General features: G+C 40.7%; 1 long non-coding RNA gene across 3 annotated transcripts in view; it reads left to right on the top strand.

Moving 5' to 3' along the window:
- The window catches only part of LOC131465553 (uncharacterized), a 166,456-nt gene that overhangs the window by 68,574 nt on the left and 84,979 nt on the right, over nt 1-12,903 (top strand). The window contains exon 3 of one of the 3 annotated variants that reach the window (XR_009241326.1): nt 118-224. The exons of the other annotated variants lie outside the window; for them this stretch is intronic. This is a non-coding gene — a long non-coding RNA (uncharacterized LOC131465553). The remainder of the gene's footprint in view (nt 1-117; nt 225-12,903) is intronic. 3 annotated transcript variants of the gene reach the window in all.

Genomic DNA, 12,903 nt, shown 5'->3' with positions numbered 1-12,903 from the left:
TCCCCGCGAGAGCCCCTCTTGCCTTGATGAGTCTGATGAATGTGACAATAATTAGTGAAGACAGATGAGAGGTAAATTACCACTGACAATGTAATGCTATCCTGTCTGCCACCAGAGAGGGAGAGAGAGAGAGAGAGAGAGAGGGGGAGAGAGATTGCCAGGCACTGATGGAGAATGAGAGAAAGAGAGAGAGAGAGGGAGAAGAACAGACAGTGAGCGACATGGTAAGTAGTTTGGTTTCATGCAAATTATTATTTTCATGCAAATTATGATGCATCGATTTAGCTTAATGGAAACCTTAATGGAGAATGTTGTAATGTCTTTAACAATACACACACACACAAAGTTATTTTAATATATTATTTAAATTGGATATGGAACGATTATGGAATAAGTGGAACTTGATGCCTGCAGTTAACGTGTGTTATCCTGTGTCAAAAACACAATGTGTCAATGTGCTGTTGTTTGCGTTGTGATCAGGTTAAAGTTGCATAATGTGGGTCAAAATATCATCGTCCGTCCTTGTGCAATACTTACCTTGTTTCATTTGACACAAATTAGTAACTGGCTATAAAAAGAGCTTTACTACCCATGATTATGTGTCTGTTGTGGTCAATAGTAATCGCTTAAGAATAAATTCCATACAATGGAATTACAAATAGCTCTTTTGTGGGTTTCATAGTTTCCCCTCTTCCCGTCTTGAAATGATCCACTGTGTGAGTTGGAATTCATTTGGGAAGTTTGTTGGAAAGGGCCGTGTGATTTGGCAGTAATTACAGGGCAAATTGTACTCTTCCAATTAATTAATTCCAATCAAAGTGTTAGTGTGTATTTTAGTCAGAGCACAGCAGGTCACGCTGTGCTCGCAAATTTGCCTACAAGCAAACCACACAATTACACATCTATGGAGAACGGAGTTCACATTCACATAAAACAGTATTAATAATCTTGTATTGTTTAAAGTGCACGTAAAGCAATGAGGAACTATCCCTGTCGAGTGTTTCTAACCACCTTTTCAAATTTGAACAGTTTAAATAGTGTTTAAAAATGAGATTTAAAATCGTGTACAATTCAGCTGCATTTTCTGCTGTGAAACACTGTGGGTGTGTCCACTGGAGGAGCTGAACACACACACACACACACACGTGTTAGTGTGGAACAAAGCAGGTATCGCTGTTCGTCATTGTATAGAACATTAGCATAAATGCTCCGGTTTTGGTCGCAGTTTTACGACATACAGTACCGTGCACAAACAGTCCTGCTCTCTGTCTCCCTCTGTCTCTACACGTGGTACTGTAGCCTCACTGCAGGAGTCTGCTCTTCTTCTCTGTCCTCATTTCTAGGAGTTTTAAATACAGTGTCCAGTCCAGAATCGCTCCATTTACTTCAAATATTGTTTAGATGCTACAATTTAACAGACGTTCTCTGTGAATCAATTGGTAAAACAATGAAGTCTGTCTTACGTTAATTACTGGCCCTGAAACATTTTCATCTAGATCTGTCTAGTAACCCTAGAAAGTCTAGAAAGACAAACAGTAGAAAGAGTGGCGGCACCAACGACTCTAATTACTACTCAAGAAAAAGACAGGGTGAAGGATGATGAGACAGAGAGAGAGAGAGAGAGAGAGAGAGAGAGAGAGAGAGAGAGAGAGAGAGAGCATGAGGTGGAGGCGGAATGGATGGTAATTGTTTTCGTCAGAGGCAGTGGGGAGCTATCAGGGTAATAAAGTTAATTAGCAGAGAAACAAGGGAAGAGAAAAAGTGAGAGATAGAGGATGGAGGGAGGAAGAAGAAGGACAGAGAGATGGAGTTGATGATGGTAATCATTTTTTCTTATTTTCTTCCTCTGACGAGAGAACTGTAGAGAACAATTGAATGGAACCAATTCTTCTCCTCGCTCATCTAGAGCTCATTACCTTCCATACTCCCCCCCCCGTCCCCCCCCCCCCCCCCCCCCCCCCCCCCCACTGATCTATCTGTGTGATATTTGGTCTTTGAAACGTTTATATTCATCAGATATTCAAGTGCAAACATTTAAATTCACTCTACATACCGGCAACTTCATGCAAACCTCAGATTCTGTTGTTTTTTTCTGAAGGAGTGGTTCCCAAGAAATAAGAATAATCAATCTGAGACATTCAAACCTGATCAGTTTAAATCCACAAAGTTAACCCTGTGGTGTGGGGACAGGAAAAGACAGAGGATGACTCAAGTCCCTGAGCTTTATGCTCTGGGAAGCACTAATGCCTGAGCTTCAGGTGTAGCTTCAGGTGGTGTAAAGTGGGGAAACCAATAAAAGAAGAATGTGTCTGGTTTGATTTTTGCAGAATAATCAGTGACGCAGAAAAACAGGCAAAGAAAAATTCTTAAAATGTCATAAATACCCAAATGAAATGACAAACATATCAGATTTTGCAACACTAGCAGGCTTGAATACAGCAGTGTGAAATGAAAATTAATTTCCTCTTAACTGTTCTTCACTCTGCAACATTTGTCTGTTGAAGAGGGTGGAATCTGGTTAAACTGACTCCTTATTACTTTTATGTCTGCCTAATTTCAAGTATAAGAATGTAGCTCACAGGAATCAATGCTTTTTGGTTTGATAAACTCCTTTACAGGGAGTTTAATGAATGGATTGTGTTGTATTTATTTTATTATTCAGAGTGTATTAGACTCATTGAGATACTTGTTTAGATCAGTTGTTCCCACAGAGTGGGCCTGGACACACAGAAAAGCTGTGGGAGAAACTGAGGAGCCTTTTACTTAGGATTTATGAAATAACACACGCATTATAGTAAGTTGAGATTAATTTATGGAAATTTCGAAATGACAGCATGTCCTACAAAAATGGCTGTAAATAGAGTCAGATATATTATTTTCATGTACAATTATATGTACAGATTTTCCACAATTCTTTGCTGGGAATTTGGTCACAGCAGTTAGCCATCTTTACAAAGTGAATCCCTATATTAAAAAAAATTGCTATAGTTCTCCAAAGGCAGATAAGATGTTGGAGAAATAGGAGAAGCAGTATTTTTTTAATTCATGCAAGAATACATGAATAGAAGAACCGACACACACACGGGTGCTGAACAATTTCCAGCTGCAAAACCAAAAAAAAAAAAATCCTTCATGTGGTTTTCAGTGTCTCTTGCCATGGCAACCAAACAGCACCTGACAGGCCTGTCACTACGGCGACATGGTGACAGGCCAGGTAATGGAACCTCTGTCACTGACATCACACACACACGCACAGGAAGCACTTCACTGTGGTATTGTTGTGTGTGTGTGCGTGTGCGCGTGTGCATGCAAGGGAGTGATACAGAGAGACAGACAACAGTGTTACCACACTTTCTCTGTCATGTCTCATTTCCAAGATGCTGTAATTCTGTAATTGTACAAGGTATACGCTCTCTCTCTCTGTGCCATGTGGTGTAATACAGTATATTCTCTGAAATGTAGCATTAACACTCAGCTCCTGTTGGATCTTCTCTATAAAAAGAGAAATAGTAGAATAAAAAAGACTATATATATCAAACATCTTGGACGCTGTTTGACTCGCTGGTCCCTCCTGTGGCTCTCCTGGCTGATAATGTACAACACATTTGTAAACTGTCCCCAAAATACACACTCTTATCAGGGATGAGAAAGAGCTTCCCTTTCTTGGTAAGGCGGGTGTTTATTTATTTACGAATAAAAGTATGTATAAAGTATACATGTATACAGCCAGTTTGGGGTTTGTTTGGCTTGGGTTGCCAGGATGTCTGGTCTGGGTGTGTTTGATTCGGTTGTCAGGCAGTGCCTTTGGACTGATGTGCATTAGAGACCATCACCTGGGACATGTGATAGCTTATCAAAGTCTGAGCAGCCCCTCTTTCCTCAATGACTCTCTCACACACACACAAACACACACGCACACACATATACCTTTCACTTACAAGTAAAAGAGGGTATGTTTGGGTTTGTATCCACTCTGTGTCTTTCTATGCCTGTGTGCGTGTGTGTGTGTGTGTGCTACTCAAGTCGTCAAGGGAACCCTGGTTGGAAGGACAGTTTGACGTCTCGCTTGGCATCATGGGATATGGCTGTCACCCGACGATGCTGCCGCCACGGAGATAACCTTCAGGGTGACAGCCTAGACAAAGACACGCACGCACGCACACACACACACACACACAATGTATACAGGCAAACACACACACACACACAGAGTCACATACATGCATGACTGACCAAACGCACAGCAGACTTCACCCACTGAGCTAAACACTGTGGGATTGATCCTAATTAGTGCTAATCAATATGTTTATTAATAGATTCACCTCTCAAAGAAAGTGCCTGTCTCCCAGGAAAGAGAGGTCAGAACATCCTCTCTTCATTCTCAGTGTCGTGAGGAAACCATGTGGAATCCAAACACCTGAGTCCCGTCTCTCTCTCACTCACTTTCTATGCACTGTGATACATTTACTTTACTTTATTGATTTAGATTAGACTCGTGTTCTGAGATTGATTTCATTCCGATGTACAGCATTTGTTTGCTTGGCTCTTGGCTCCGTGATTATCTAGTGTTTGTAGTTTTTATTTTTTTCCCTCACTGGATGACATTTCAACTCTAGCATTTTCAAATCCTCAAGCAACAAGGATATAACTACTGTAAGTACATGTTAGATACCGCTGTGCCGCTCTATAAACACATCGTATTATCCAGAATGCCTCTGTTTTATCCATTCACACTTGCATTATAATATTTACAGGTGATATACCAGGTGATCCTTCTTTCATACCTTCCTTATTTAATTTAAACATTTGAACGTTAAAACAACTGCGACATGGTCACCTGGAGCGAGCGTCTGTGTGATGATAAACATTTTACATGCTTCCCTTTTTTCAATGATGAACACATGGTGATCTCAGGCTGTGTCGTGATTGGTTGTCATTTTTTAGCATCATTAGAGCAGGCATGTCTTCGGTTTTATATTGTATTTATTTATGACCAGGGAATTGAACAGAAAATCTCTCATATCATTATCCCCATTAGCTGAGCTGGTTGCACTTTGAAACCAGTCCTCAGTCCCAGGTACTCAACCCAGCTGTGACAGACAGATTCATGCATTCACCTCCGATTATGATATCTGACTCCAGATGTGGAAAAAAAGGAGGGATTTTTTTAATTTGTTCACTCCTGCGTGGCTTAGATTTGGTAACAAGGAAAATAAAATGATTAGAAAACAGTGCATTTGTATGTAACTTTTACCGTTATCTGAAGGGACCATTGGCCCCTGGAGAATCTTCACATTATCAAATCTGGCCCTCCTTAAAGTAAAGTTTGGACACTCCTGCATTGGACCATCAGGACAGTGTGTCACAAGCATACTTGCAACTTTTCCCTGGTTATAATGTAAAGGCTTCTGCATTCAGCCTGACAGGAAAACCCCCCTGAGATGAGACTTTTACTTACAGTGGGAGAACTGAACATTACTCAAAGACCAGCAATAAAGAACACTGTTCTGAAGGACAGGGACACACAGAAGTGTAGTGGTCAGAGCTGGTTTGCCTTTGCAGCAAAAAGACCCCGGTTTGTGGCCCGGCCCAGAACAAGTTTGCATGTTCTCCTCGTGTGCTTGGTTTTTCTCCGGGTTCTCCGGTTTCCTCCAACAGTCCAAAAACATGCAGAGGTTAATTGGTTAATTTCACCTTATGTCAGCTGGGATTTGGCACCAGCAGCCCTGCAGTGACCCTCATGTGGGGGATAAAGCGGGAGACAAAGGATGGATGGATGGATGGATGGATGGATAGAAGGACAGCACACAAACTGTTTTTAAAAGTTGTTTTAATTCATCCCGGAGCACAAGTGTTTTGTGTGTCTGTTTGTCACTAGAATCAGTATGTCACATAGGATAACAGGTGGTGAGATGACTCTGTTGATGATTTATCTCACACCGAATTATATTTGTCTGCCTATTTTCTTTTTTATCTGCTAATGTTTTTGCTTCCTTCCCTTGTGTGTTCGACTTCAGCTCCACTCACTGTTACTGTAACATGGATTTTTCATGGATCACGTTGACAGGTCATCGTTACCTGTTTTGTTAGCAACTTGGATAATTTCACCTTTTCTGACAGAGAAAATCAATGTAGCGGAGGCATTCTAATTAAAACACTCGCTGGATCTTCACAGTGTCAACTCTGTATTCTGGGATAAGGACAGTATAGTGCAGGTAAATGACTCTGTGGATGTATCTCGACTTAAATTTAGCTAATATAATCTGTTTTTAACCAGTGCTTAACTCTAACCAGGTGCTAATGTCTGTCATTAATGCAGTGTTAATCTTCACACCGAAAGTAGTTAGAATTTTTAATGTGTTGCCCCTACACACACATGCACACAAACACACACACACACACACACACACACACACACACACGGTGAGAAATCTGGCCTCGGGGTTAACGGCAGTCCTCCCATTTTAAGGTTAAGGACGACCTGTTGTGTTCCTGTGGTGCACCACTGTCATGTAGATGTGACCCAACGATCATCTCCTGCATTCAGGACGCCGCCTTTGTTTCCAGTGCCCTCCCTTTGTATGCATGCATGTGGGACAGAGAGAGAGAGAGAGTGACTCAGTGAGGGAGTGTGTGTGTGTGTGTGTGTGTACGTAATTTAGTAAGTAGGTAAGTATCCCTCCCAGCATTTCCTGTCTTACAGGGCTCAGGCGGTGTTAGCCAGGGTTAGCGGAGGCTTTAGCACCTGCTGTCACCGCCGCACTTCCACTCACTTGTCCACACATAACGGCTGTAGCTTGGCGATGAGGATTACTGCTAGTAATGTGTGTTAAGAGCATTAGCCCGAGCCTTTGTGGGTAAGTGATTGTTAGAGAGCATTAGACAATAACCAGGGAGTGTCTGCGTTAAATAAAATGCGGGGTTTGGAGAGGTTTACCGAATAAAACTCACGATCTGAGAGAGAGTTTGTGACGTGGCGCTGTGAGTCAGTGGAACAGCAGAGGAAAGTGGACTTTATCAGCTTAGACAAAATCCGGAACAGACTCAGCTGAGATTTTGACGCCTATTGTTTCTGTTTGAAAACACATGTTGCTCCAACATGGAAATTATATTTGCACATACAGTATTGTATGGTTTAGCCCAGTAACCTCAGAGAATGAGCAACCAGAAGTAGTTCATTCTGACTGACCGATATGATACATTTCAGCTTTAATGTGTGTATTTGTCACACAATAGTGTGTTTTTCTGGATGATATTTGAGTCATTTCTCTCAGTCCTTTGTCCTCTACAACGTTAAATTGGTGGCAGTTTTTTAGCTTGTAAACTTTTGGTAAACTTTTAGCTTCTTTGTTACATATTCTGGCCACTTAAAACTAAAAAAAAGCCAGGGCTCACGGGCCACATGCGGCCCTGATTTATATTTGTCCTGCCACTTAAAATGAAGTTATAGTTGTATGGTGTTTTGTTTTGTAAATAGATACATTTTGCATCATAAATACATTTTTATTTTGAACTATATATCATTCCATATCAACACAGGCACTTTTAATTTTGAAATTCATGTCGGAATATTGTGATATGATTGAATATTTTTTTTTTTTTTTTACTAAAATGTTGGACTGTTTTTTCCCTCCTGACCAGGATGGATGCTCGAACAGGATTTTTGGAGATTGTATTTGCTTTCACAGTGCTGCATGTGTATGTTTGAGCCAGCTCAGAGAAGTAGTTCATTCTGACAGTAATTACACTCAGAGGTCCAGTGGTGTGACCTGTGAAAGCGATGACCTCAAGCGCTTTTCAAATGCATGTCCTCTCTTCTTTATATAATGTGTGTATTTGTCACACAATAGTTTCACTCAAGTGTAGACTGTGAGCTGTTTGTCTGCAATGATATTTGAGTCATTTCTCTCAGTCCTTTGTCCTCTACGATGTTAAATTTGTGGCAGTTTTGAGCTGGGAAACATGTTTCATTTAGGGCAGAGGCTTCAAACTCGCGCCACTTAAAATAAAGTTATAACAGAGTTATTTCTGTGTGGGTTTTTTGTTAATGGGTACATTTCGCATCATAAATGATTTTTATTTTGGACTATATATCGTTTTATATTAACACAGGCACTTTTGAATATGAAATGCTGTGAAATATTGATATTGTGATATACATGATGGAGTATCTTTTTTTCAAAAAGGTCATAATTTTTTCATGTTGCATTTCAAAATGATTATTTCAAACGTTGCATTGCTAGTTGAGTGCGTTGGACAACTTTTCCACCTGTGAATACTTTCGGGCTGAAAGTTAATTAATGGATTACTCAACTGTGCTTTTTTAAGGAATTTAGAAGTTTCTCAGATTTTTCAGCTTCTTAAATGTGAATAATTTATTTGTTTCTTTGCTCCATTTAACAAATAAATCATTAAAACTAAATAATGTTGTATTTTTGGGCAAAAAATGTCCAGGTATTCAACATTTTCTGACATTTTATGGACCAAATGATGACTTGACAGATACAAATACTTTTGTCAAACAGATCCATCTTTAGCCAGGGTGGATGTGCTACAGCCACTAATACAAAAAGTCATATTTAAAGAAAAGCACAGTTTTTTTCCATTACGTGTTAAATATTTGAAATGTATTCGATCTGTGTAATATTAAATAGGTTTTCAGTTGGGATTGAACAGAGGAAGCATTCTTAAAATGTTTCAATGTCGACTGACAGCAGGCATTGCTTTGCTTTTCATTTTACAGCCTTGCTCTGTACTGATTTAAAGAAAGCGGATTAATGCTATACTGCTGTATATGTGCGTGTGTGTGTGTGTGTGTGTAAAAGAGCTGTGCATCACCTTGATTTCAACCACTACAAAACTACGAGTCCAAATTCCCTGACCTCAATAAGATGTCACAGGAATAGATTGAATTCCTGGACTATTTCATACTTTTGCTTACACATTTCTCATTCCAACTCAAATTTGGTTTAGATAACAGAGTATGTGAATGAGCCAACTGCTTTTCTTTGATGGTAATTGTATTGAAATGATTGCATCAAATCCATCTAGAGCTTTAAGAGTTCACAATATAGGCACTGGTTTTTATTTTGACTCTAATAACACAATAGTGTGAGTATCCACACATGTTTGCAGTGTCAAAGGCTGAAAATCAGTTTTTACGGCTAAATCAAGCTGCTAAAGTGGGAGCAGTCGACTCCTTTCACGCTGACAGGTAAATTGTTATTGTTGTTATTTTTTCCTGCCGTGTCATGTTGAAAGCAGGGTTTGTAAACAGGAGAAAGCAGCACGCAGGCCTTTGGCTGTGTCAACATTTGCCACGATACAGAGAAAATATGCGTTTACTTTGGTAAAAACAAAATAAAACAAACAAACAATTGCTTTGTTTTCCAAAATACATTGACACGAGTGGATCAACACGTCTTTGCTGGAACACGTGTGTATGTTTCCATGCGCAGTTAAGCTTTGCTGTTCAATTGTACTTCTGTCCTTGTCTCACTTCACAAGGAGGATAATCAATTTATTGAACACCTCCGTTACACGAGGGCTTGTTAGTAGCTTCTTAGTATTAGCATGTGGCTAGATAGTTGTTTGCATGTCAGACATCATTCAGTGTCTCCCTACCATCTATTTACTTCAATGTATCTAGTTTTTTTTTTTTTAATCCGACAGAGAAGAAAATCCCTCTTTATTTCAGTCCAAAACCTTTACCGCCTTGAATTTTGCCATGTTTTTGTTGTCTTATTCTTCGTTGTACCGTATTCTAGTATTTTGGAGCTTTTCCACTATACAGTTCCAGCACAACCTTTTTTTGCTTTTCCATTAGCAATAGTATCCGGCACTTTTTTTTTTTATTACCTGCTCTGGCGAGGTTCCATGAGAAATAATATGGAAAACGACGTGCCTTGTGAGTCGAGCCGAGTTGAGCCTAGTCGTGCTAGAATTGTGTAGTGGAAAAGCATCATTAGTCTGAGGTAGGAACTGTGGGCATCCAGGGCAGCTTAAGTCCAACTCTGGTCTGACTAAGTGTACACATGCAGTAGTAGCTCGCCTCCCAATCACATTAACTCTTTCTTTCTCTCTGTCAGAGTAACACAATAGGTCATTTTTTGACTGTGATTTGGTCATTGAATAAAGGGTTGTCATGGCAACTCATTACAAGAAAAAAATTGTGTCTGTTGGCACAGAAAATACAACTAAATTGTCCATGGAACTGTTTTTCGTAGCCGGACTCTCTGTTTATGTAGAGGCTTTGAGTTGGATAAGGAAGAAAGTAAAACAACAGCAACCGCACAACAACCAAAATAGAAAATGGTCATTCATGCCAAGAGTGTACCTGAGTACACACTCATCATGCTATTTAAAAAGTGACTGACTCTGAAAAATACAGTGTACGGTGCGTTACAGGCGTGGAGAGAGGAAACACAGGAGGGTTTCCTCGTTTTCTGCTGAACTGCAAAGTGTCTTGGTGTAAAAAGACACAAGACTAATCACTCCCTTTGTGGCCTATTTCCATGGTAACTCTGCACCGGGCAGTAATTTAGCCTCACTAGCTAACAACACAGAGCGATTCATTATCTTAGTGCCAGGCTTGGGCCTCCTATTTAAAGATTCACACCGTGAACGGAACAATTACAGAGCAGATTGCTGCTGACCTGAGTGCAGGAGACACAGGGAGAGAGAGAGAGGATGAGACCAGTATGTGGTCATAGCTCCATCCATCCATCCATCCTTTGCCTGTGATCATTGTTGATGAGATCAGCTTGCAAATGGCTACAAAAAATAGAATTCTTTACCAGTTAAGGTTAATTGTTCCTGTGAGTTGATAGACCACATAACTATGAGCAATAGACCACATAACATGTTGTGTTTCCATGGTAAAGTCCTGGATTTTGACTGAGAACAGTACCTTTATTTGGTAGGCGGGTGTGTGCTACATGTGTCCAGATTCAGATTCAGATTCGGGAAACATTATTGGTCCCAGAAGGGCAATTCATCTGTAGCTTCCCACACACAATCATCATCAGTTCACACATACACAATGCAAGGATGTGATCATGATCATTGATAATGTTTTTGGGCTGATAGCCACGTAGCTTGTAGTCGTACTCATGCGATAACAAGGACATTGAACGCGACACACCAGACAACAGTGGAGGACACCCAGCAGCTCTTGTTTTTCCTGCTCAGTTTTTGGCTGTTTGTCTCAAAAAGACGTCAAGCTACAGTATGTATGAGTATAGAGTGTGGGCGTTAGAGAAACCACAGTCGCAAGTGAGTGGTGTTTTTCTGGCGGCCAATCGGCTGACTGTCGTGGGTGGAGCCAGTCTATTTGTACCATTTTATTGGGTTTACCCAAGGGAAGGATTCCAAGTTTGTTTTGGTTCCTATTTCTAATAAATTAACGGTTACACTGGGTGGAAACACGCCTAAACGCAGTCTGGTATGTACTACACTGGTAAAGTGCCAGAAATAGTTGAATTGATGGAAGTTTTAACCACTAACTAACTAACTAAGATCTTCTGGTATTAGTGATCATGTGCAGGGTGAAGAAAAGAGTATAGTGAATGAACTGATATGGACATGTTTGCATTACATGACTTTATAGTCATCACTATTCACGAGTCTCAGATCAGACACAACATCAGAGCCTGACCAGCAGATGTAAAACCTGGTTTATACTCACTCAGTTGTCAAGGCACTTCATAGGCACACCTATGAACTTTTTCAACTATACTGTACATACTGTATTAGCTTTGCTTTCATTGTATACATTCAAGGGAAGACTGTTCAGGTTTGAGACTCCCACGTCTATCAGGTGACTCTAATGCGACTTTATTTGGAGTTAAATAGCTGTATAACATCTAAGTTATACACCTGTTATAACAGTATGTTTCTGAAACTGCATTCAGTAAACTTCACATTGTTTTCACATTTCATATTATCATACATTTATCTACATATTCCTCTTCCTCTGGTGTTTCCTCGGTCACAGTGATGGTGCGATTTGTGTTCCCTCAGCTTCTTTTTCATGTACAAGCGCCGCTCCTCTGGTCTACAGGCTGCTGCCGTGTCCCTGGGCGTCGTGCGCCGTGGGTTTGAAAGATGTGCGAAAGAAAAATATAGATGCAAAGTGTGAATGGGTGAACGAATGTAAGTCAATGTCGTTGTAGGGATGTGTCGAAAACAGACACACACACACACACACGAGCAAACCACAGATCCATCCCAAGAAACCACAACACACAGAAACCCTCCTCAAGGTCAGCGTTTCATGTGTGTTCCATCGCTCTCTCTCTCTCTCTCTCTCTCTCTCTCTCTCTCTCTCTCTGTCAGGCCTTTTGTGTACCTCCTTCTAAAGAAGCTGTCAAGCTGTACTGTTTAAGGGCTCACAGGAGGGACAAAAAGCATACTATGTTTTGTTTTGTTTGCCTGCTGCACTGTTCGGCTGAATGAGGGAGTGAGTGCAGTGTGAGAGAGTGAGGAAGAGAGAGAGAGGTAAGGAGTGGGGGTAACATGTAATTTACTGTTTGCCCCACTCTACTGTACATTGCTTTAGTTATGCTAATGCTGCTCTTTGTCGGGATGAGGAGATAGCCATCAATCAACTGTCAATTGGTCAATTGGAAGAAAAAAGAAAGAGAGAGAAAGAGAGAGAGGGCCCCTGCTCCCCCCCCCTCCTCCTCCTCCTCCTTGTCCTCCTCTTCTTCTCTGCTACCTAGCGGACTTTGGGGCCTTGGGAAAGCCCGGCAGCTGGATCAAAATCAGGATCTGGAGTCCAGGTGGAAGGAAGGCAGGAGAGCATGCTGCTGCGGGTTATAAAAACAAAAAAAGCAGCATCCTCTATAGTTTGTTTTTCGACATCTGTAACAATCAGCCTTTGTTTTGTTGTTTTTGTTGTTG

This window comes from Solea solea, chromosome 9, assembly GCF_958295425.1.
Source record: "Solea solea chromosome 9, fSolSol10.1, whole genome shotgun sequence".
Lineage (NCBI taxonomy): Eukaryota > Metazoa > Chordata > Actinopteri > Pleuronectiformes > Soleidae > Solea > Solea solea.
Note: the sequence above shows the minus strand (reverse complement) of the source record. Positions and strands in the feature narration are given on the sequence as shown.